General features: G+C 40.3%; 1 protein-coding gene and 1 long non-coding RNA gene across 3 annotated transcripts in view; one reads left to right on the plus strand and one right to left on the minus strand.

Annotated features, from left to right (window-relative positions):
• ERC2 (ELKS/RAB6-interacting/CAST family member 2) overlaps positions 1-22,355 on the plus strand; it is a 1,140,662-nt gene that overhangs the window by 1,073,144 nt on the left and 45,163 nt on the right. The gene's annotated exons all lie outside the window — the stretch shown is intronic.
• Positions 1-22,355, minus strand: part of LOC138647595 (uncharacterized) — a 358,128-nt gene that overhangs the window by 255,856 nt on the left and 79,917 nt on the right. Inside the window, exon 2 of the long non-coding RNA XR_011315006.1 lies at positions 21,686-21,754. This is a non-coding gene — a long non-coding RNA (uncharacterized lncRNA). The remainder of the gene's footprint in view (positions 1-21,685; positions 21,755-22,355) is intronic.

The raw sequence follows: 22,355 nt of genomic DNA on the forward strand, positions 1-22,355 counted from the left end.
CAAGTATGCTCGGCTAACATCTCACCAGAGCACGCTCGCTCATCACTAGTGTACAAGTCCTTTTTGGCTGCATTCACTACTTATTTTGCCTCTACTTTCTATATATTCAGCACACTGCAGGCTCTCCTGACTTGTCTATTTTATTTTTGCATTCCCTAAAAAAAAAATAAAAAAAAAATTCTGCGTCATGTTTTTTTTTTTTTAGATCTCTGTACTGTGCAATGTCTCTATGCATTATTAATTCCCTGGTCACAAGTGTGTCCTTAAAACAGCATTGACTGGCAGTGTCATTGTACAGGAACACATCTTATTGACAAATGAAAGTGAAAAGATTTAGAAAAGATGAGATTTAGTTGTACATATCCAGGAGGAAAAAGGAGGAAAAAAACACAACATAGAGCGGATAGGTCATGAATGATTAGGCCAGGTCCGGCTTCAGGTTTTCGTGGGCCCCAAGCAAAATAATCTCAGTGGGTCCCTTTAACACATACCATAATTCATGATACACAAATATGGCAGAAAAATATAGATATAGTACAATGCCAAAGATTTCACTTACTTCTTACATTACATGAGTGATATCTTTTGTACATTCTACAATACGATATAGTATAATGCACAGCCTTTGATCCTCCATATAGTATAATACACAGCCTTTGATCCTCCATATAGTCTAATGCACAGTCCTTGATCCTCCATATAGTCTAATGCACAGCCCATAGTCCTCCATATAGTATAACGCACAGCCCTTGATCCTCCATATAGTAAATGCACAGCCCTTGATGCTCCATATAGTATAATGCACAGCCTTTGATCCTCCATATAGTATAATGCACAGCCCATAGTCCTCCATATAGTATAATCCACAGCCCTTGATCCGCAATATAGTATAATGCACAGCATTTGATCCTCCATATAGTATAATGCACAGCCCATAGTCCTCCATATAGTATAATCCACAGCCCTTGATCCGCCATATAGTATAATGCACAGCCCATAGTCCTCCATATAGTATAACGCACAGCACTTGATCCTCCATATAGTATAATGCACAGCCCATGATCCTTCATATAGCATAATACACAGCCCATAGACCTCCATGTTGTATAATGCACAGCCCAAAATCTCCATATAGTATAATGCACAGCCCATGATCCTACAGTGTAATGCACAGCCCATGATCCTCCATACAGTATAATGCACAGCCCTTGATCCTCCATATAGTATAATGCACAGCCCTTGATCCTCCATATAGTATAATGCACAGCCCATAGTCTCCATATAGTATAATGCACAGCCCATAGTCCTCCATATAGTATAATCCACAGCCCTTGATCTGCCATATAGTATAATGCACAGCCCATAGTCCTCCATATAGTATAATGCACAGCCCATGATCCTTCATATAGTATAATACACAGCCCATAGACTTCCATGTTGTATAATGCACAGCCCAAAATCCTCCATATAGTATAATGCACAGCCCATGATTTTCCATAAAGTATAATGCACAGCCCATAGTCTACCATATTCCTCCATACAATACAATACACCTCCATATATATCAGTCCATGAAAATTGCACTATACTGTGATGTCGTATGACTGCGGTCTGATTTTTTTGCACAGACCCATTGGAGTTGAATGGGTAAATGCGATCCGATTCTAGGAGGCAAATCATACATGCTGCCATATTTTCCTTGGCTATGTGCACAGCCCCACAGAATAACATAGGGAGGAGTGCCATCAGTTAAAACGAGGTATAGAACTCGTTAGAATTTTACAGTTGTGTGCACAAGCCCTTAGTGTAATCAGAACTGCTCTATTTCTCTAAAACAAGTTAAACGCACTAACTTTGGACTCTCTGAATATCCCAAGGGTGAACCCCTATCTGTATATACAAAAGAGAATAAAAAGGGTAACCCCGTATAATAATTTTATAATTACTTTCTTGGTTCGTGAACCTCCCAATTTATTTTTTTCTTGGCCAAAGAACCATTAAAATGGAACAGAAAGGCTTTACGCCTTCAAGGAATTGTCCAGGATTGCAAAAACTTGGGATAGCTTATTCTGAAAACAGCGCCACACCTGTCTACAGGTTTAATATGGTATTACAGCTCTGCTCCAATGAAGAGAATAGTTTTCTAATCATAGACCACCCCCTTACCGAGGAGCCCATTTTTCAGCTTGGACGTGGGTTAATAGTTTTCGATCTGTGGGGCGAGTACACCATCATATATTAATAGTGCACAGTCCGACAGGTTCTTACATAAAGTTCAGCCAGAATTTTCTTAATCTTATTTATATCTTTCGGTCCCTGTGGGAAGAAGATGGGTCATAAAGCTCAAGATTGTTCATTGAAGACATGTGGAAACAGATCGCCCCTCTGAGCGTGGCTGGAGAGATGTTTTTATAGAGGATTGTATATAAACATGTACGTTACTGAGCGGATTCTGCCGGTATTTATAGTTCTGCGCAGATAGTGAAACTATATATTCAGAAAGCACCAACAACGCCAGCCAATCAATAATAATAATAATAATAATTTTTATTTATATAGCGCCAACATATTCCGCAGCGCTTTACAAATTATAGAGGGGACTTGTACATACAATAGACATTACAGCATAACAGAAATACAGTTCAAAACAGATACCAAGAGGAGTGAGGGCCCTGCTCGTAAGCTTACAAACTATGAGGAAAAGGGGAGACACGAGAGGTGGATGGTAACAATTGCTATAGTTATTCGGACCAGCCATAGTGTAAGGCTTGGGTGTTCATGTAAAGCTGCATGAACCAGTTAATTAATTTTTTTTTTTTTTTTTTTTTAATATAGGCCACACAGGGATCGTTAGGTTAATGCATTGAGGCGGTAGGCCAGTCTGAACAAATGAGTTTTTAGGGCACGCTTAAAACTGTGGGGATTGGGGATTAATCGTATTATCCTAGGTAGTGCATTCCAAAGAATCGGCGCAGCACGTGTAAAGTCTTGGAGACGGGAGTGGGAGGTTCTGATTATTGAGGATGCTAACCTGAGGTCATTAGCGGAGCGGAGGGCACGGGTAGGGTGGTAGACTGAGACCAGAGAGGAGATGTAGGGTGGTGCTGAGCCATGGAGTGCTTTGTGGATGAGGGTAGTAGTTTTGTACTGGATTCTTGAGTGGATGGGTAACCAGTGTAATGACTGGCACAAGGTAGAGGCATCGGTGTAACGGTTGGTGAGGAATATGATCCTGGCAGCAGCATTCAGGACAGATTGGAGCGGGGAGAGTTTGGTAAGAGGGAGGCCGATTAGTAGAGAGTTACAATAGTCCAGACGAGAATGAATAAGTGAAACAGTAAGAGTTTTTGCAGAGTCAAAAGTAAGAAAAGGGCGAATTCTAGAAATGTTTTTGAGATGCAGGTAAGAAGAGCGAGCCAGTGATCGGATGTGGGGGGTGAATGAAAGGTCAGAATCAAGGATGACCCCAAGGCAGCGGGCATGTTGCTTTGGAGTAATGGTGGAACCGCAAACGGAGATGGCAATGTCAGGCAAAGGTAGGTTAGTAGAGGGAGAAAACACGAGGAGTTCAGTTTTTGACAGGTTTAGTTTCAGATAGAGGGAGGACATGATGCTAGAGACAGCGGTAAGACAATCACTGGTGTTTTCTAATAAGGCAGGCGTGAGATCAGGAGAAGAAGTGTATAGTTGGGTGTCGTCAGCATAGAGATGGTACTGGAAGCCAAATCTACTGATTGTTTGTCCAATAGGGGCAGTATACAAAGAGAAGAGGAGGGGGCCTAGGACTGATCCTTGAGGAACCCCAACAGTAAGGGGAAGGTGAGAGGAGGAGGAACCAGCGAAACATACAGTGAAGGATCGGTCAGAGAGATAGGAGGAGAACCAGGAGAGAACGGTGTCCTTGAGGCCGATGGAGCGGAGCATAGTGAGGAGGAGCTGATGATCCACAGTATCAAATGCTGCAGAGAGATCCAAGAGAATTAGCATGGAGTAGTGACCATTAGATTTAGCTGTTAGTAGGTCATTAGAGACTTTAGTGAGGGCAGTTTCAGTAGAGTGTAAAGAGCGGAAACCAGATTGAAGAGGGTCGAGAAGAGAGTTATCTGAGAGATAGCGGGTAAGACGGGAGTGGACCAGGCGTTCGAGGAGTTTAGAGATGAAGGGAAGATTAGAGACAGGTCTATAATTAGCGGCACAGTTTTGGTCGAGGGATGGTTTTTTAAGTAATGGATGTATGATGGCATGCTTAAATGAGGAGGGAAAAATACCGGAAGTGAGGGAAAGGCCGCAGTGCCATGTTTATTTGTGATTGGCGTAGTATCGTGGCCAAGTGTCTATGAATAAATGAACTTTTTGAAATTATACAATACGCTGTATGTACCCTGCACAAATACGGTACAAATCTATATACAAATATATAAAAATTTAAAATCAGACATTTATTTATATTGTATGTAAACAAATATATACATAAAATAATACTATATAAATAAATTCATCTATCATTCATAAATCATTTTACCCCCTTCATCCCCCTGCGATTTTCCATTTTTCATCTTTGTCTCCCCTACTTCCAAGAGCCTTAACTTTTGTATTTTTTTCCAACAATATAGCTGTATGAGGGCTTGTTTTTTGCCGGACGAGTTGTACTTTTGAATGATTTTACAACATACCGGAAAACAGGAAAAAAAAATACCGAGTGCGGTGAAATTGTTAAAAAAAGTGCAATTCCACAATTGTTTTGGGGGTTTATTGACAGTGTTCACTACATTTTAAAACTGACCTGCCATTATAATTCTCCAGGTCATGTATAGGTTCTTTATTATTTATGCAGTGAAAAAAAAAAAAATCTGAGATTTCTAAGAAAAAAAAAAATTTGCTTATGTTGCTATTTCCGAGATCCATTTTTCGGGGTCTGGAGCTGGGTGATGGTTCATTTTTTGCACCCTAATCTGATGTTTGTATTGATACCATTTTGGAGTAGATATGTTTTTATTGCAATTTTGCGGCGGCCAAAAAAAGATGTAATTCTGAGGTTTTTTATTTTTTTGTTACGCCATTTACCGATCAGAACATTTTACGTTATGTTTTGATAGATCGGACGTTTCCAAATGCAGCGATGGTAAATGTGTATTTTTATTTTTTTTTTTTTAAATTGTTTTTATTTTGAATGAGGAAAAATGGGATTTAAATTCGTTTTTTGTTTTTTTTAATATTTAAGAAAATATATTTTTTTTGTTTATTTTTACCGGCTTCAATGGTCTTTTTAGGAGACTTGAAGCTGCGTTCATCCGATCACCTGTGCTGCACATAGTAAGGCTTCAGCTATATGTAACAGAAATCATGATCTCTTGCAGACCCCCAGCTGTCATGACAACCCATTGGCGCTCTGCAGTCACGTGATTGAGGGGCACCGATAGCGGGTCTTGAGAGGCGCTCCTGGTCAGCGCTTGTTAAATGCTGAGATTGACAGCAGCAGTTAACTTGTTAACAGCAGAGGGTGGATCTCTGATTCACCTGTGGCCGTTAGAGGAACATGACCGCTGATCACATAATCTGTCATGTGCAGGGAAACATGCAGGCTCAGCTATGGAGCCCGAATGAAAACAGGGACATGATCAATGACATACCCCATCTTAAATACTATGTCCCCTAATATAAAATAAAAATAACAGATTATCACCTCCCGATGTGGGTTTGGGGACTCTCAAGGCTCGCATTGCATTGTTAAGCCACTTGAGAACTGTAGCCAATCAGTCACAACAAGGCTGCTTCCTTTGGCCAAACCTTGGAAGTATAAGAGAAAGGACTAGAGACAAGAGAACTTGTTCGGTGGAAAACGTTCGCCAATCTCAAAGTCAGCAAGAACCTTGCCAAATCAGATTCCCGAGAATTTTCCTCACAATCTGCAAAATTCAGCCAAAGTTCAGTAAATGATCGAGTCTCCACTAATGCTTTTGTTAGGACTTTGGCTAGAATAGTGGTGCTGTATGATGATCGTGGGGGACTTGTTTGATGAGGGGAGGGGGTGGGGAGAGGTCAGAGTAGCAGTGGACTTTTTTTTTTTTTAATTATCTTAATGTGTGGAGATTCTGGACGCCAATAAGGACACAGAAACCCTTTACAATGTCCAGACAAGGGTTTGCGTCATTGGTTGCCGAAATCACATGTCCGTCTCCATGTAAAAAGCATGTGGATGGATACAATGCTTGGCATAGGTGGCTTTCCTTCATAGGATGCTGCCCTTCCCGTGGTTGTTCCTTCCCGGGGAAAGGCCTGGCTATTCACTGCTTGCGTTGAGAAACACGTGATGGTGTCTCCGCAGCTTCTTTACATGCATCTGCATATTTCCCATAAGGGATGGGGGCAGTGTTCTGGAATCACTGCGTTGAGAAACACGTGATGGTGTCTCCGCGGTGTTGGATGTTTTGGTCTCCCCGAGGCCAATCATCTGTGCCTTTATATCCATGTAAAAAGCAGACATGTGACTTTGGCGCTATTTTGTGAGTGTAAGGCTGTGTGCACATGGAGCGTTTTTGTGGACTTCCTGTGGTGTTTCCACAGCACAAGAAACATTGGTGGTTCCGATTGGTGATAACGTTACAGTTGGTCAGAGCACTGCTGGTTCACCCTGTCAGATGTCAGTGTGACCCTGCAGCTTTGACTGACCCGCAGTAAAAGTTTTACTACCAGTCACAGGCATTGGCTGATTAGATTACTGTTCCCATCAGCTGACGCCAACTGCCAATGATTACAGTGAGCACACATGGCGGTTGATGGGCGTAGTTATCAGCAGGCACTTGTGCTCAAAGTAAAGAAAAAAGTTAAAATAAAGAAATGATTATTTAAAAATAAAAATCACAGTATATAGTCACCTTACACCTAAGCCTGAAGCCCAGATCTCCTGTAAAAAATAAAAAAACACCATATACTCACCTTAACGCCTAATCCCCGATGCCCATGTCACCTGGAAAAGAGAAAAAATAATAAACCATCATATCCTGCACCTTTCTGCCGTATTGCATACTGTTCCACAATGATTCAGATCACTTGTAGAGCAGTCACTTCAGCTGAGGCGACTGCTCTACCCTGCAGCCGGTGACATAATCAGCTGATGAGCCCCTGTGATCTAAAGCAGCAGCACCATCAGTGATATTACCTGGGCTCATCAGTTGATGAACTCTGGTGAACTTTTTTTCAGCGCAGCTCAGCACTACACACTGCAGGAGCGATTACCTCCTGTGTCAGTGTGTAGCTGGCTGTCTATTCGCATCAGTGACTGCTCTCAAAAGTCATCAGGATTGTCATGGGACATTATGGATTATCCCTTCACTTTGGACAGGGGAGGAATAGGTTTAATTGTTTTAATTCATTTTCAGGGGACATTGGCTTCAGTGGACTGGGTGATGAAGCAAGTATGGTTTAATTTTGAGTTCATAAAGGAGTGTGTAATTTGTTCAAATAAAGGACTTTAGACTGGGTGTGTTTTTTTTTCATATAATATCACTATCTTATAGACGCCTCTACATTACTAACCTCTGGGCTTGATGTCACTTCACAACACAAAGGTGACATCAAACCCCCAACTATGACTCCTTTTGCCATCGCACCAGTGCAAGTGGGAAGTATTTTTTCGGCACAGTTTTGGCACATCTTATGGGTGCACTATTTCTGGGGTGGCTGAGATCTGATTTTTAAGTCTGGGACTGGGCCAATATAAATGGCCCCTTCCAAGGCAGCTGTCTGCCTAGACTTTGCTAGTTATTAATTATAGTGGGACCCTACCTAATTTTGGGGGGGGATTCCCCATTTTAATAACCAGAAAACTAAGTATACAGCGGTGAGCTGATATTTATAGCCCGGGAATCTCCATTGGTATTACTCCCTTCTCGAGCTATAAACATCTGCCCCCAGCTGTCCACTTTCCCTATGCTGAATAATAAATTATATATGTCACCGACATCTTTATATCTATATATTATATTTATATATATGTATTCTATCTATTCTATTCTGTCAGTTCACATTGTGATTTTGCTGTATGCGGCAGATTCAATTTCAGGTTTTCAAGGACATGGGTGTGTAAAAATCGGACTGCACTCACATGGTCCGTACTTTTCCTGGTGTCTGCCCCTACTTTGAGCTGTTTTAGCAGCTCTTGGGCCCCCTGAAGGTGTTGTCTATGCGTTTGGCTTTGCCTCCCATTGAATTAAATGGGGTTCGGATACGTACATCGTCAAGTTCGGCAATCCCAGCCGAACCTTAAAATGTTTGCTCATCTCTAGTGAGGACTAGTCTAGCCCTTTAGCGTCCACCGATTGCTGCAGTGCTCACATGACATAGCAATGTTTGTTTCTCCTTCTCCTTTTAAGAGCTATAACTTTTTTTTTACTTTGCCGTCCTCCTAGTCCTTTTGAGGGAAGTTTTTTTATGGGATGAGTTACGGTTTTAAATTATACCATTAATTTTACCATCTAACATACTGAAGTGTTTTTTATTAATTATTACCAAATTATGTAACAAACAACTTTTTGTTTATTATTCATTACATCGTTCAGGTGAGTGCTCAACCGAAAAGCAGAAATTTCGCCATTTCAATATTTTCTTCTCAGCTTTTACTGAACTGTATAGATCATTTTAGATTTTGAACGGACTTCTACTAAATGTGTTTATATTTTAAATGTTTTAATTTCTTTATTTTTTTTTTTTCTAATATATACTATATTCTTAGTCCCCTTAGGGGACTTAAACCTGTTTAATCGCTCATATTCTACACTGCCGTTCTACAACAATATTGCAGTATATAATGTAACTGATGTTCTCCTATGAACCCCAAACCTAAGGAGGACTAAGATGACAGCCATGAGGGCTTTCAGCACTCTTTGGTTTGCCATGGTAGCCCATTGGCTCCCTATGATTGCCAGCAACATATAAATAGTTAAACAGCAGCCATTGTGAGCTACCTCTGGTCCCTGCTATTACAGACAAATCCAGCTGTGCAACACAGCTAACGTCTGCCTGGTATAGTTCGGGCTCAGCTCCTTTGCCTACTACATACTGTATACCCCGCAGGTGACTTGTGACAAGAATGTACATAAGTCATTAATGGGGTTAATGCTTTGACTCTTATCAATGGTTACATTAAAAATGGATAAAACACAGAGGGAAAACAAAATGTTCAAAAAAACGTCTTCCAGTTTTAATAGATCTCCATAGAATTTAATGGCCCAGTCTGATCCACTAGTAGATCAAAAAAGGACATACTCATTGCCTCAAATTGGTTGGAGGACAGATTGTTTTTTAAAATGGACGTGCTTATGGCATAATTAATAATATGGCTCCTCTCATGCCATAGTAGAAGTCATTGGATATACTGTAAGAATTACAATATCGGGCCTCATTTATCAAAACGGTCTATCTTGCTCATAGCAACCAATCAAAGCTCCGCTTTCATTTTTAAAACAGCTGTGGTAAAATGAAAGCTGCACTTTGATAGGTCACTAGGGGGAAACAGTCAATTTTTGCTTTTCAGACCGTTTTGATAAATCTGCCCCCCTATTGCGAGTGGCCCCTGAAGTCACGGTGCACGATGGCCGGTGTGGTCTACTGGCTCGAAGGCCGTGAATTCTATAGCAAGACTTGTTGCTAATCCTGTCAAGTGAAACACCCAAGTTATCAGGTCGTGAGCCATGTATACCTCTTGTGGCCTTCCATAAAAACACAGAACAATATGCGTTCTCCAAGGGAAGAAAAAAAATTACCACAAAAGGGTTTTCGTCTATAAACATTTGTATTTGTGAGACGTAGAAGGGGAGAATGGAAGGGATTTCAGTCACATGCTATCAATTTAGCTCCTGGCAGCTAAGTAGAAACATAAAATGTCCGTTTGTAATTAGTGCTCAGGACAATAAAAGATAGCAGGAAGAGGAAGCACCTCGGGGCTTTCCAGAGACTGCAATTCTCTCTGGCTTATGCTCCTCCATCTAATGGCGGATCCCCTGTACATACTTTGTGCCACCTGAGGGAACAGAATAAAGCCTCATTCTGGTACTATATGTATATACGACATATTAAATCTAATGAAAACTCCATTTATCTAAAGGATTTTCTCAGTCTTGATGGGACATTTACTTTTAATGTTCATTTGGAGGTATAATCATTAAAGTAACGGGCTAGATTTTGTCCTGGGGACAGCAGGCCGTCCCTCCCAATTAAAATCAATGGAAGTTATAATGACTGACGGTTTCTTAACTCGATGGTTTCTGTAACTTCCTTGGAGAAATTTCAATCAGAAGCGATTTGTTTGGCCTTCGGGTGCTTCAACCTTGCGTTTAGGCACCCGGTTCAATGACTCCGTCGGGGCTTACGTCCGAACCCCCCACAAAACGGTATTTGGACGCATGCGCAGACAGGGGCTATAGAGTATAAGGGTGCCGACAGAGTGAACATGCACTCTGATGTACATTATTTTCAAGCGTATATGCCTACTGGAGGTATTAGACTGCGCTTGGTTGTCAATCTCCAGTAAGCATATACTGTAGGCGTATACTGCCCATCAGAGCTTATTTTCGATCTCCCGGCACCATTATAATCTATGGAACCATCGGTACATCAGAATCCTGTTTTGCAGGGTGTTCAGACGTAAGCACTGACTGGACCAATCAAATGAGTTTCGACAGCATGGGGAGTCAACATATGTCCCTCCTACAAAGCTATAGATACTTTTTTTTTCAGCCACTCGGTATTGCTTCGGTGGAATGCTGAATCGTCTGGTTTTTTGGGATTAAAGCCTAAAAATGTCTCCACTTGAAATTAAGAGCATATTGAGGTACAACATGCCACCATAGACTTCTAAGGGCACTGCATTGTGCCATTATGGCCTTTACTGATTGCATCAACCAACAAGACGGATTACGACAAAAATATAATTAGTGATGAGCAAATATGCTTGTTACTCGAGATTTCTCGAGCACGCTCGGGGGTCCTCCGAGTATATTTTAGTGCTCGGAGATTTAGTTTTTCTTGCCGCAGCTGAATGATTTACATCTGTTAGCCAGCATAAGTACATGTGGGGGTTGCCTGGCTGCTAGGGAATCCCCACGTGTACTTATGCTGGCTAACAGATGTAAATCATTCAGCTGCCGCGATGAAAACTAAATCTCCGAGCACTAAAAAATACTCGGAGGACCCCTGAGCATGCTAGAGAAATCTCGAGTAACTAGTATATTCGCTCATCACTAGTGTTGAGCATTCCGATACCGCAAGTATCGGGTATCGGCCGATATTTGCGGTATCGGAATTCCGATACCGAGTTCCGATATTTTTGTGATATTGGGAATCGGTATCGGGATTAAGACTCATGTGTAAAATAAAGAATAAAAATAAAAAATATTGATATACTCACCCTCAGACGCGCCCTGGTTGTCACCGCTGCAACCGCCATGCTTCTGTTACTAAGAATGAGCGCGTTAACGACCTTCGATGACGTCGCGGCTTGTGATTGGTCGCGTGAGCATCATGTGACCGCTCACGCGACCAATCACAAGCCGCGACGTCATCGAAGGTCCTTAATGCGCTCACTCTTAGGAAGGGAATCATGGCGGTTGCAGCGGTGACAACCAGGGCGCGTCCGAGGGTAAGTATATCAATATTTTTTATTTTTATTCTTTATTTTACACATCAACATGGATCCCAGGGCCTGAAGGAAAGTTTCCTCTCCTTCAGACCCTGGGAACCATAGAGGATACCTTCCGATATTTGTGTCCCATTGACTTGTATTGGTATCGGATATCGGTATCGGCGATATCCAATATTTTTCGGGTATCGGCCGATACCATCCGATACTGATACTTTCAAATATCGGACGGTATCGCTCAACACTACTCATCACTAACAATAATCAAAATTATAGTGTGATCTAAGCCTTCAGTTTTTTCAGCCCATTGACTAATTACCCATTATAGCTTTTTTTCCACTTATAGTCACATCAGGCGGGAAAAGGCAGCAATATCCGGCTACAAAGACCGACACTGCCAAGATGGAGTTCAACTAGGTCTAAAGTTTCAAATTTTGGACTCCGTACACCTCATCGGGTACACATCCGAATCCCGATTTTGGGAATACAGGCAGAAGCCCCAACAGAGTCACGATCGAATGGTGAAAATGACATTAGTCTGAATTCAGCCTAAAAAATATGTCCGCGCAGAAGCTCTAGTTACAAAATAATAGATTTTTCGTCAATGCTATTTGCAAATTTTCTTCAGGTTTTCTTTTGATACTCTGGAGCAATAGAGAGTTTTGTAAAAGTATTCATACCTTCTTAAGAATATGTTTAGCATTGCATAACATGTATACGATATAATGAGAAAAAAAAAACACCCAACTTTGCCAGATTTGCACATGTGTGGCCAGCATATGTATTTCAGATTCCAGAAGATCAGAGTCTGTGAACAGACCCAGTCGTGCACCCCTGGGCTATATTACCAGCAGAATCCCACAGACCAGAGTACAACAGGGTTATGGAACATTCCAAGCAATCTTTATACTGCTACCTACTAGATATGCCTTATATTTATTAAATATATATATATATATATATATATATATATATATATATATATATATATACATACATACATATACATATACATATACATATATAAATATATATATATATATATATATATATATATATATATATATATATATATATATATATATATATATATATATATATACTGTCTTAATCAGAGTGACTGAGATTACCAGTCCATCCTTGATGTCTAACTTTGCATTTACTGGGGAATAAAAAAGTCTTAGTTGAGACTTGGAATATCATCATCAAGAAAAAGTTAATGAAGTATTTTATTTTTAAAAAGTTAAAATTAGTCTATTTTATAAAGTTATATATCAATTGGTCTAAAACGAGAAAAAAAATAACACGATAAATGGGTAGCCAGATATGGGATTTGTAGCAAATGTATGATTTCTATAGTCTTCCATTTCGGCATCAATGTTCCATTCAAGATCCTACTTGTAAACAAAGAAATGTTTTCTTGCTTTTCTGGAAGGCTGTTTTCCCATGCTGCCCCCCAGTCTTTTCATCACCCCTCATCATGTCCCTCATCAGCCCGGATTAATTGTGCGCTCAGAGAGTGGACCTCCGTCATCATAGCTGGAACGCTGGAATTCCTCCGTATTTGTGCCTTCTTCCTTCGTCTTATCAGCGTCATCTAATCAGGTTGCTTCTGCCGCCTTAAGACTGTGACCCATGAGGATATTGAGCAGTTTGTTAGCCATTAATTCTTCCACAAAGTTGTTTAACAAGCACTTAGTTCTGTTTTGTTCATTCACACAAAATGTGTTGTTTTCATTGAGACTATTTGACTGACACTTGTGTTGTACTTAGAACCTCTCTCCGATTGTAACCACATAGGGGACCATTATCCAAAACCATGAGGAGTGCATACCTTCTATCTGCCCCTTCTTGGACATAAGCACTTCTGACATCTTTTTCACCTATTCTGGCTCCAGGTAGATTTTAAAACGGATTCCTTAAAGGGGTTGTTCAGCAATGATCGGTTTTCTTTCTAAGAAAGATTTCTTTTTTTTCCTCCAAGACACAAATTTTTACCAAAAAACATGATCACATGTGCACATGCACAAAACTGCTGCATGTTTAAATAGATAAATGAAACAGAAGAGTCACAAGTGTTCATGGTTAAAAGAAACTTATGTGAACATCAACTTAATTTGACATACAACGAAAGGGTTTCATAGTCTTTAACCCCTTTCCACCAATGGATATAACTGGGGTCCGCATGTGTGGATAGGAATCTGAGCTGTCTCCACACTGGGTGGATGCTGGAAGTGTTACATATTAGCAGCTGGAGCCAAGCTGTGATTGCTGCTGTTAACCATTTAGATGCTGCTTTCAATCTCTGACAAAAACATTCAAGTGGACCTTTTACCAGTTTAACCTCTTTCCGACGTTGGTCGTAATAACGCCCATGTCGGAATCCCACCCTTTGATATGGGCTCCTGCGCTGAGCCCACATCTTTCACGGCACATGTCAGCTGTTTTGTAACAGCTGACATGTGCCTCTAACAGCTGCGGGTGGAATCACGATCCACCCATGGCTATTAATCTCAGATAGCGGCATTTACCTCGCGCTTTCCAGAAACGCGTTTTAAAGCCCGCCTGTCGGTGACCCCATCATATGATTGTTGATCACCGATGAATCAGAAAGACAACCAGAGGTTGAAGCAGACCTCTATGGCTGTCATTACCGGATTGCTATGAGCATTTCTGCTACATACAGGCAATCAGTTCATCGCCTGTGTGTAGCAGAGACTATCAGACAACTGAAGCTTCTAGGCTCCCATGCAGTTACTTCATGTGACTGAAGGCTTGTGCATCCTTGCATTGTGTATATTGCGCACTTTGAAGGTTTTCTGGTGCACGAGCTGGGAGCAGCGGGCACATGACTGCAAATATGTGAGATGCATGCACGCAGTCAAGTACCAACCAGATAGGTGTGGCTTTGCTCAATGCAAGTGTGTAGAGCGATACTGACTGCAGTCTAGTCGAAATGTGACTGAGAGTATGCAAATCTCAAACTTGCGGTCGCATGACTGTTCGCTCTGGGCATCAACACTGGAGAATCCGTACAGCACACAGTGCACACCATGTGAGGACTTGCATGTCTGCAGTCACATTGAGTGACTGCAGACTTGTAACCCAAGAGATTGTGGATGACCCCCTTGAAAACACTTCGACACCTGTCAAACTTTGCACAGCACTGAATATCTATGGCAGTTGGTATTTCTGTAATTGTACTGACATGGAGAATATTATTGTATTGTCATTATTACCCTATGATGAACCCCGTAGATACAAAATACAAAATGTGGAATTAAATTTTTCTCACCATTTCATCTCATTTGGAATTGTTTTTCCAAAATTATCAGCGCATTGTATGTTAAAAATTAATAGTAGTATTTTCAAATCCTCATAAAACAAGCACAGAAAAATGAAAAAGTTATGGCTGGTCGAAGGTGAGGAATAAACGAAAGGGCAAAAATGAAAAGTCATCTGGGAATGAAAATGTTAAAAGGCTTACCTAATACCGTTTGCACGCTTATCTTGCATCCTTTAATAAAAGTCAAAGCCACTCACCCATTTGTGACACTTAGCTGCAAGAGTTTCTTATCCTCTACAGCTTCACATTTGGATATTTTTGTACAAGTGAAATATTTTTTGGGGGGGCATATGCACAAAGGAACCCAAGCTTCTCCACAAGTCATGACAGGCCGTACATGCACTTACGATATCAGAAGGCGGAAAGGTTTATTTAGACTGATTTTTTTCCCGTTGGTATGTAATGAGGCAGATAGCTGGCAAATGCTAATTTAACATGCTGGATTTTTGGGCCATTGTTGGGTACAGTCACTGCCAATACTTGGAAAATTGGTACTTCCCAAAGTCATATGTACACCCCAGAGTATAAGCCCAGATAATGTCACTGTTTAAAGAAGAAATCTGTCTCCCTATTGTAGGCAATCCTACATAGACTTCCTATGAACCACAAGTCATTTAAATAGTAGTTGTCTGAAATTTCTAGTATATGGCCATTTTCAATAATACACAATACAGCTAGTTTCATAGAAACTATGTAGCTATGTGAAAAAGTTATGGCTCTTCAAAAGGTGGTGAGAAATAAAGAAAAGCGCAAAAAGGAAGAGTCATCTGGGAATGGTTAAAAAGCCTACCTAACACCGTTTGCACTCTTATATTGTACCCTGTTATAAAAATCATTGCCACTCGCCCATTTGTTTACATGTGACAGCTGCAAGAGTTTCCGATCCTCTACAGCTTCACATTTGGCTATTTTGGTATTTTGGGGGAATATGCACAAAGGAAACCAAGCTTCTCTACAGGCACATCTACCTCTCAATGTATGCAAATTGTGTGTGACATCCCGTACATCGTCCAAGTTGGAAGAAAAGGCTAAGAAGAAAGTAAGAGACGACTGTGATGCAGAGTCACTACTCACGGAAAAGTCATGAGAAACGGCAGACTGGAGGTCAGATAGCAGGATGGCTCATAGTACAGAGGGGCAAGACAAAGTCATGGTCAAGTAACAGTTCGGTGTCAAATGCCAGGAGGGTACGTCAAGATAAGAGGATAAGACAAATGAGGCCAAGTCTGGGGTCAGGCACCTGAGGTCAGAAAGCTTCAAGAGCAAAAAGGATAACACAAATAGTCATGAGAAATCCTAGGTTTGGCAACAAGATCAGGGAATCAGAAGCAGAGAAAAGTGCACACCTAACAGAGCAAAGCTACAGCTAACAATGGTGTGCTAACTAGCCAGCTAAATAGCTAGCAAATAATTAAGCATGGGAGGCACCTGGAGAAACGCCCGCAGAATAAGCCAGAATGAGCACCAGAGCTGTCAATCAAAGTGTTGACAGCCCAGCACACCCCAGTCTTAGATTGGATGACTGGGCTGTCACTCACAATACGGACAGTCCAGCACACACCAAATCCTGAAGGGTAGCCAACCCTGTCACTCACAGTGTCCCTAAGCCACAGCGAATGGCAACCTCATATTATGTGACCAATGCAGGAATCCGAGAAATGGCTACACATCAAAATAGTAAAATAACAGTATAAATAAAGAATTAAGTATATTAAAAAAATCTTAGTTTTTAAATCAGGCCTTATATTTTAGGAAATGTCCTGGAAAACACCTTTAAATATGACATTAAACCTAATTTACATCCCTCTCCAAGTCTTTCCCAATTCCAACCTAAAGCTATTTTCACATCATGTTAATGACTTCTATTTCTATCCACTCCTCTAAGTTTTTATTCACTTTCAAGTAATTAAAAGTACCTTCATTTTCATATATTATTTTTGTTATTTGATGTATTTTGGGTATGTTGCCGCTATATCAGTATTCCATTTCTTTCGTGTAAACCTTACAGTCCTCTATGCTGGAGGTGTAGTAAGATCACACGGTTGCTAGCACTGATCTTAATGTTCTCTCTATCAGCCTGCACCATATCCATTGACACCCACTTCTCTGCCCCACACGCAAGCACTATGCGACTATGTTGGAAGTGAGTTATTTGAGAAGCTCTGTCAAATGCTAATGTGGTCTACTACACAATGCTCTAACAGCTTTCCGCTGCCTGCTACGATTTAGACAACTTTTATTTTTACCCATTTCCTAAAAAAAAGTTTACAAAGTTAGAAAAACTTTTTTTTTTTTTGCAAACGAAGAGTTACACTGAAAGGCACCAAATTAGTATTACAATATGCAGAAGTTTGGTTGACGCTGTGATCTTCCGTATGTTTTTTTTTTTTTTCAAAAAGTTGGAGAACTACCAAGTGGTCTATATTTATTCAGCTCCTTTTGCCTTCATCGGTTCACTGATCTTTCATCAGAGTGATGAACTGTTTCCTTTCCCAGTATACTCTGAAAAGGCACCAGTGTTATGCCTAATTAATCCTTAGGCCCTACGCTTTTAATATCCAGGAACTGAGCAGAACTGTTGACTGCTGACAGCATTCCTATTGCAGAGCTGCCTCAGTACTAATATTGCAGGTCTTGTTTCTCTTACATACGCCAGGCTACATCAGGAGCTGTCATAGTATGCATGTACTGATGGAAGGATGGCTAAAAGAAAAGAAAAAGAATAATTGAAAACGAAGTTATGTAACAGAAGGAAGAAAAAAAAAATCTGAAGATTTTTATATGTTTGCATATTTCAGTTTGGTGTTTTTAACATTCAATTTAGTCTTGAGAAATGAATGCACAATTATAAAAAAAAAAAAATCAGTGCAAGTTTGTGTTTTTGGAAAAATTGAAGAAAATCAAAGAGTGGAAACAAAATTTTCTAAACATCTTGATTTGTTCAGTATTGAATGGAAGTGATATGCACAAGAATACATGCGCTTACGCTCCTTGTATACCGTTAGCAATAGCTGTCTAAGGAATGTTCTGCCTTGATGAATGCACTTGTGAACACAAGTCATCAAGATCTGCTGCTGGCAGCTTCTTTTGAAATTGTCAACCAATGACGTTCCAGATGTGTTTGGTGGGAGACATGTCCGGAGACGCTGCAGGCCATGGGAGCATGCTTAGGCCACACAAGCTGATCACAGTAGCATGAGCAATATGTGACCTAGCGTCGTTGTGTTGAAAGACGACTCTCAGAATGCTTTGGAGAAATGGGTGTACCACTGGTTCCACAACCAAATCAATGTAATGTTGAGCCTTTAGTGCACCTGGAATGAAGACTAGAGAAGTCTGGCTACTGTACATTATGCCACCCCACAGCATAATCCAAAGAGCAGGACCAGTGTGACTTTTCCGCGTGACGACTTTTTGACACTGCCCAGACGAAGACCTCTACGGCATTACCCACATTGTCTCCAGATCTCATTGCATCCAAAAACAATAGCAAAATTCATCGTTGAAGAGGATAGATCTCCACTGCAGCTTCCATTACAGACTGAAGGTACCGTCACATTAAGCGACGCTGCAGCGATATAGACAATGATGCCGATCGCTGCAGCGTCGCTGTTTAGGGCGTTAGGAGACGTCAAACACGGCAACGCAGAATGATGCAGGAGCGATCCAGTGACGTACTTATCGTTCTCGCTGGTTGTTCGCTCCATGAGGAAACATTGCAGGCATCGTTGCTTTTGCTGTCAAACATGACGAATCATGCCGACCTGACAACCAAATAAAGTTCCAGACTTTCAGCAACGACCAGCGATGTCACAGCGGGATCCTGATCGCTGCTGCGTGTCAAACACAATGAGATCGCTATCCAGGACACCAACGTCACGGATCGTTGTCGTATTCATTGAAAAGTTGCTCAGTGTGAAGGTACCTTTAGCCTTTGAAAGCAGTGAGGTCAAGAGACCACACGAATCCTAGTGGACTTCTGGCTCATAGCCCAATATCATGCAAATTACTTGTGATGATTTTTGTCGATACCGTTTTAAGTCTTTTGCTTGAAATTTCTTGCAGTACATAATTGATCAATCGTGGGGAACCGGTGATACCGCCATTTCTCCAAAGTTCCCCAGGTAGAGATGAAAGGTTCTTTCTCCCATCATGCAGTCTATACAGAATGTAACAGAATAAGAAGCGATTGCCAACTATCCCAAAGACCGTAATTAACATACTGGAAAATATAAGGTGGTCTAGTTTCTGATTAGTAGACCCTTGTGTGTTTCAGTTGTAACACAACTGTGTGAAACAGGCCCAACCACTAGATCACTAATCTGAAAAAAAACGTAATAAATATACCGGTATTTTTATTCTTTGGCCAGCTTCTTATTTTAAAAACAGCCTAAAATTCTCATTTTTCTAAAGCAAATAACAGAGATTTTTCTTACTTCGTTTATGTACTGCAGGTTTAGAGAGGTTTAATTATTTCCTTCAGGGAACTCTTTATGTTCAAATGAGAGACCACTGCAACAATTAATTTGTCCCAGCTCGACTTCATATTTCCAATTTTTTTTTTTAGGAATGCACTGTTGCTAATTATACAGGATTCTGTAATAAAAAATATAATGCGTTCCAGCTGGGCTTGATAAACTTTTTACACCACTTTGTACAATGGAATGGCTTTGTTGACTTGGTTTACATTAAATGAAACCTCTATTCTCCTTCTCTTAAAATTTTTACAGTAGTTCTTGACTCTGGCTTGAAAGGTCGAGGTTTGAAGTTTTAATAAGGTGGAAAATGTTCTTGATTGAAAAGAGTTAGTGAACTCCATATTGTCTACATCATGGTTTTGTTAGTTGAGAGAGGTTTTGGGATCAGTCCATGGAATTGATGAGGAACATGTTCATTAAGTCTCGTTTTCTTTTTCAAGCAATTACATAATTTGGATACAGGAAAAATTTAAGCGAACGATCCAGTGAAATTTTCCACGTAAATTACACATCCCGTGACTCATTACATCCTGTGTCTGCAAATTGTTATTGGAGTCTGTTGTATTATGTGTAGTGGTAGGGAAACAATACTACTTATGAAATCTTACAAAGGAGACCCTTTAAAATTGTGGTTTACTGGGGACAGAACAGCCATTGTTTTGAGCTAATAGTTGTATATATTGATGCAACCTTTGGGTCAAGATGGCATATAGACCACTCCCGAAATAGCTCAAAGCTGCCATTAACCTTGTAAATATTCTGTTAACCCCTTTTCATTGTTTTCAAGGTGAAAGATCAGTTGGTAAATGGTCACAAAACATATACATTTAGGGATTCATCTTAATAAGCTTTAAATGGAATGTTAGGTTTTGCTTACAATTGATGATTATATTGGTATGAAGCTAAGAGTACTAAAGGAAAAATGTACCCAATCTATACTTGGATGGTACCTGAAAAATAAATAAACAAGCCAAAAAGAAGAATTGAGGCCTTCAAAATATGGTGCTGGAGATGGATGTTATCAATATCATGGATGGCAAGAACAACCAACAAATCAGTTTTGGAACAAATCAAGCCAGACATGTCAAGTATCAGGCTACAACTTGCCTACTTTGGACACATCACATGAAAAGATGAATCACTGGAGAAGGACATCATGGTTAAAAGCATGGTCAAAAGAATAGAAAGAACAAGTCAAAGCGAAAGACCAGCAACCCGATGACTTGATACTATCAAGATAACAGTGGAGAAGACCCTGATGGACTTATGTAGGCTTGTACAAGATCAATCTTCCTACAGATTGAAAATCGATCAAGTCAACATGACCATTAAATTAAAAAAAAAAGACTTGGTTGGCATAAATGCTGACACATGGACAGGTCATGACATGCACTTGCGATTTAAGAAGGCTGAGATGCTCGTTCAGACTGATTTTATCCAGATGGCATCTAATCATGCATATGGCTGGCAAATGCTAATTTAAGATGTTGGATTCTTTAGCCATTGTTGGCTACAGTCATTGCCAATACTTGGAAAATTGCTACATCCCAAAGACATATACACACCCTAGAGCAGGGGTCCCCAACTCCAGTCCTCAAGGCCCACCAACATGTCATGTTTTCAGGATTTCCTTAGTCTTGCCCAGGTAATAATTGCATCACCTGTGCAATGCAAAGGAAATCCTGAAAACATGACCTGTTGGTGGGCCTTAAGGACTGGAGTTGGGGACCCCTGCCCTAGAGTATAAGCCCAGACAATGTCACAGATTAAGGTAGAAAGGAGTCTCTCTATTGTAGGCCATTTCTAATTTTTATTTCTAGAATTGTCGATATGGATTACATTCTTCATAGACTTACTATGAACCACAAGTCATTTAAAAAGTAGCTGACTGAAATCTCTATTGTATGGCCATTTCAATAATACACATACATGATACAGCTAGTTTCATAGAAACATTTTAGCATGCTTTTGGAGTGTGGGAGAAGCTGAAGTATGTGGAGGAAACTTCTGCAAACATAAGGAGAACATACCTATAAACCCCATGGAGATGTTACCTTTGGTTGGATTCAAACCTTGGGGTAACTATACACATTAGATGACTAATGAACTGTTGAATGATTGATCGTCTGGTGAACGATAGTTCTGCTGACACAGCCAGACACACTTGTAGTCAAATCAGTAAGAAAAATATGAATGGCACTGAGAAAAACCGCTCTTAGTACTCACTGTTAAAGGATGAATAAACTCTGAATCACGGACACATTCCAGAAACCTTCACCTTGCTGGAGGGGCTTGCTGTGAAAAAAGCAAAAGTGTCAATATTGGTTATTATAGTAGGTCAAGAAGTCCAGAAATGTATAATTACACCAAGTGAATTGTGGCCGAGGTGACATTGAGTATACAAAAATGAAAGATCTTCCAGAGTAACAATTGCTTATGCATCACTACTGTCTTCTTTCCAAATTATGAGGGTGTATCTTTTGCTAAAATAATTTTTCTTTTTTAAATTTTACCTAACCAATGTTTACTGGGACTGAAATTCATCCTTCTACATATACATGGGAAACATAAAATACTCATTTTGCAAGACAGCAATGCTAAATACTGAGCACCCAGCCTCCTAAAATATGTAAAATCTGATTAATATAAATTATTCCTATGGTATATAAAGTTGTTAAGTTTCTGTTGACACTTAAGAAGGTGAAACCACAACCCATACCTGTATCAGTCGGTAGACAGGCCAATGTTAAAGGGGTATAATCACATTGTCTCCTGAGCAGCTCACAACTCTTTAGTCTCCTTACATCCTGGTTTCTGACAGGGTGGATGCTACTCATTGAGTGACAGTTCTGGAGAAATAGCTGAACTGTAGTAATAGTAGAACTATAAACCTCGG

This window comes from Ranitomeya imitator, chromosome 8, assembly GCF_032444005.1.
Source record: "Ranitomeya imitator isolate aRanImi1 chromosome 8, aRanImi1.pri, whole genome shotgun sequence".
Lineage (NCBI taxonomy): Eukaryota > Metazoa > Chordata > Amphibia > Anura > Dendrobatidae > Ranitomeya > Ranitomeya imitator.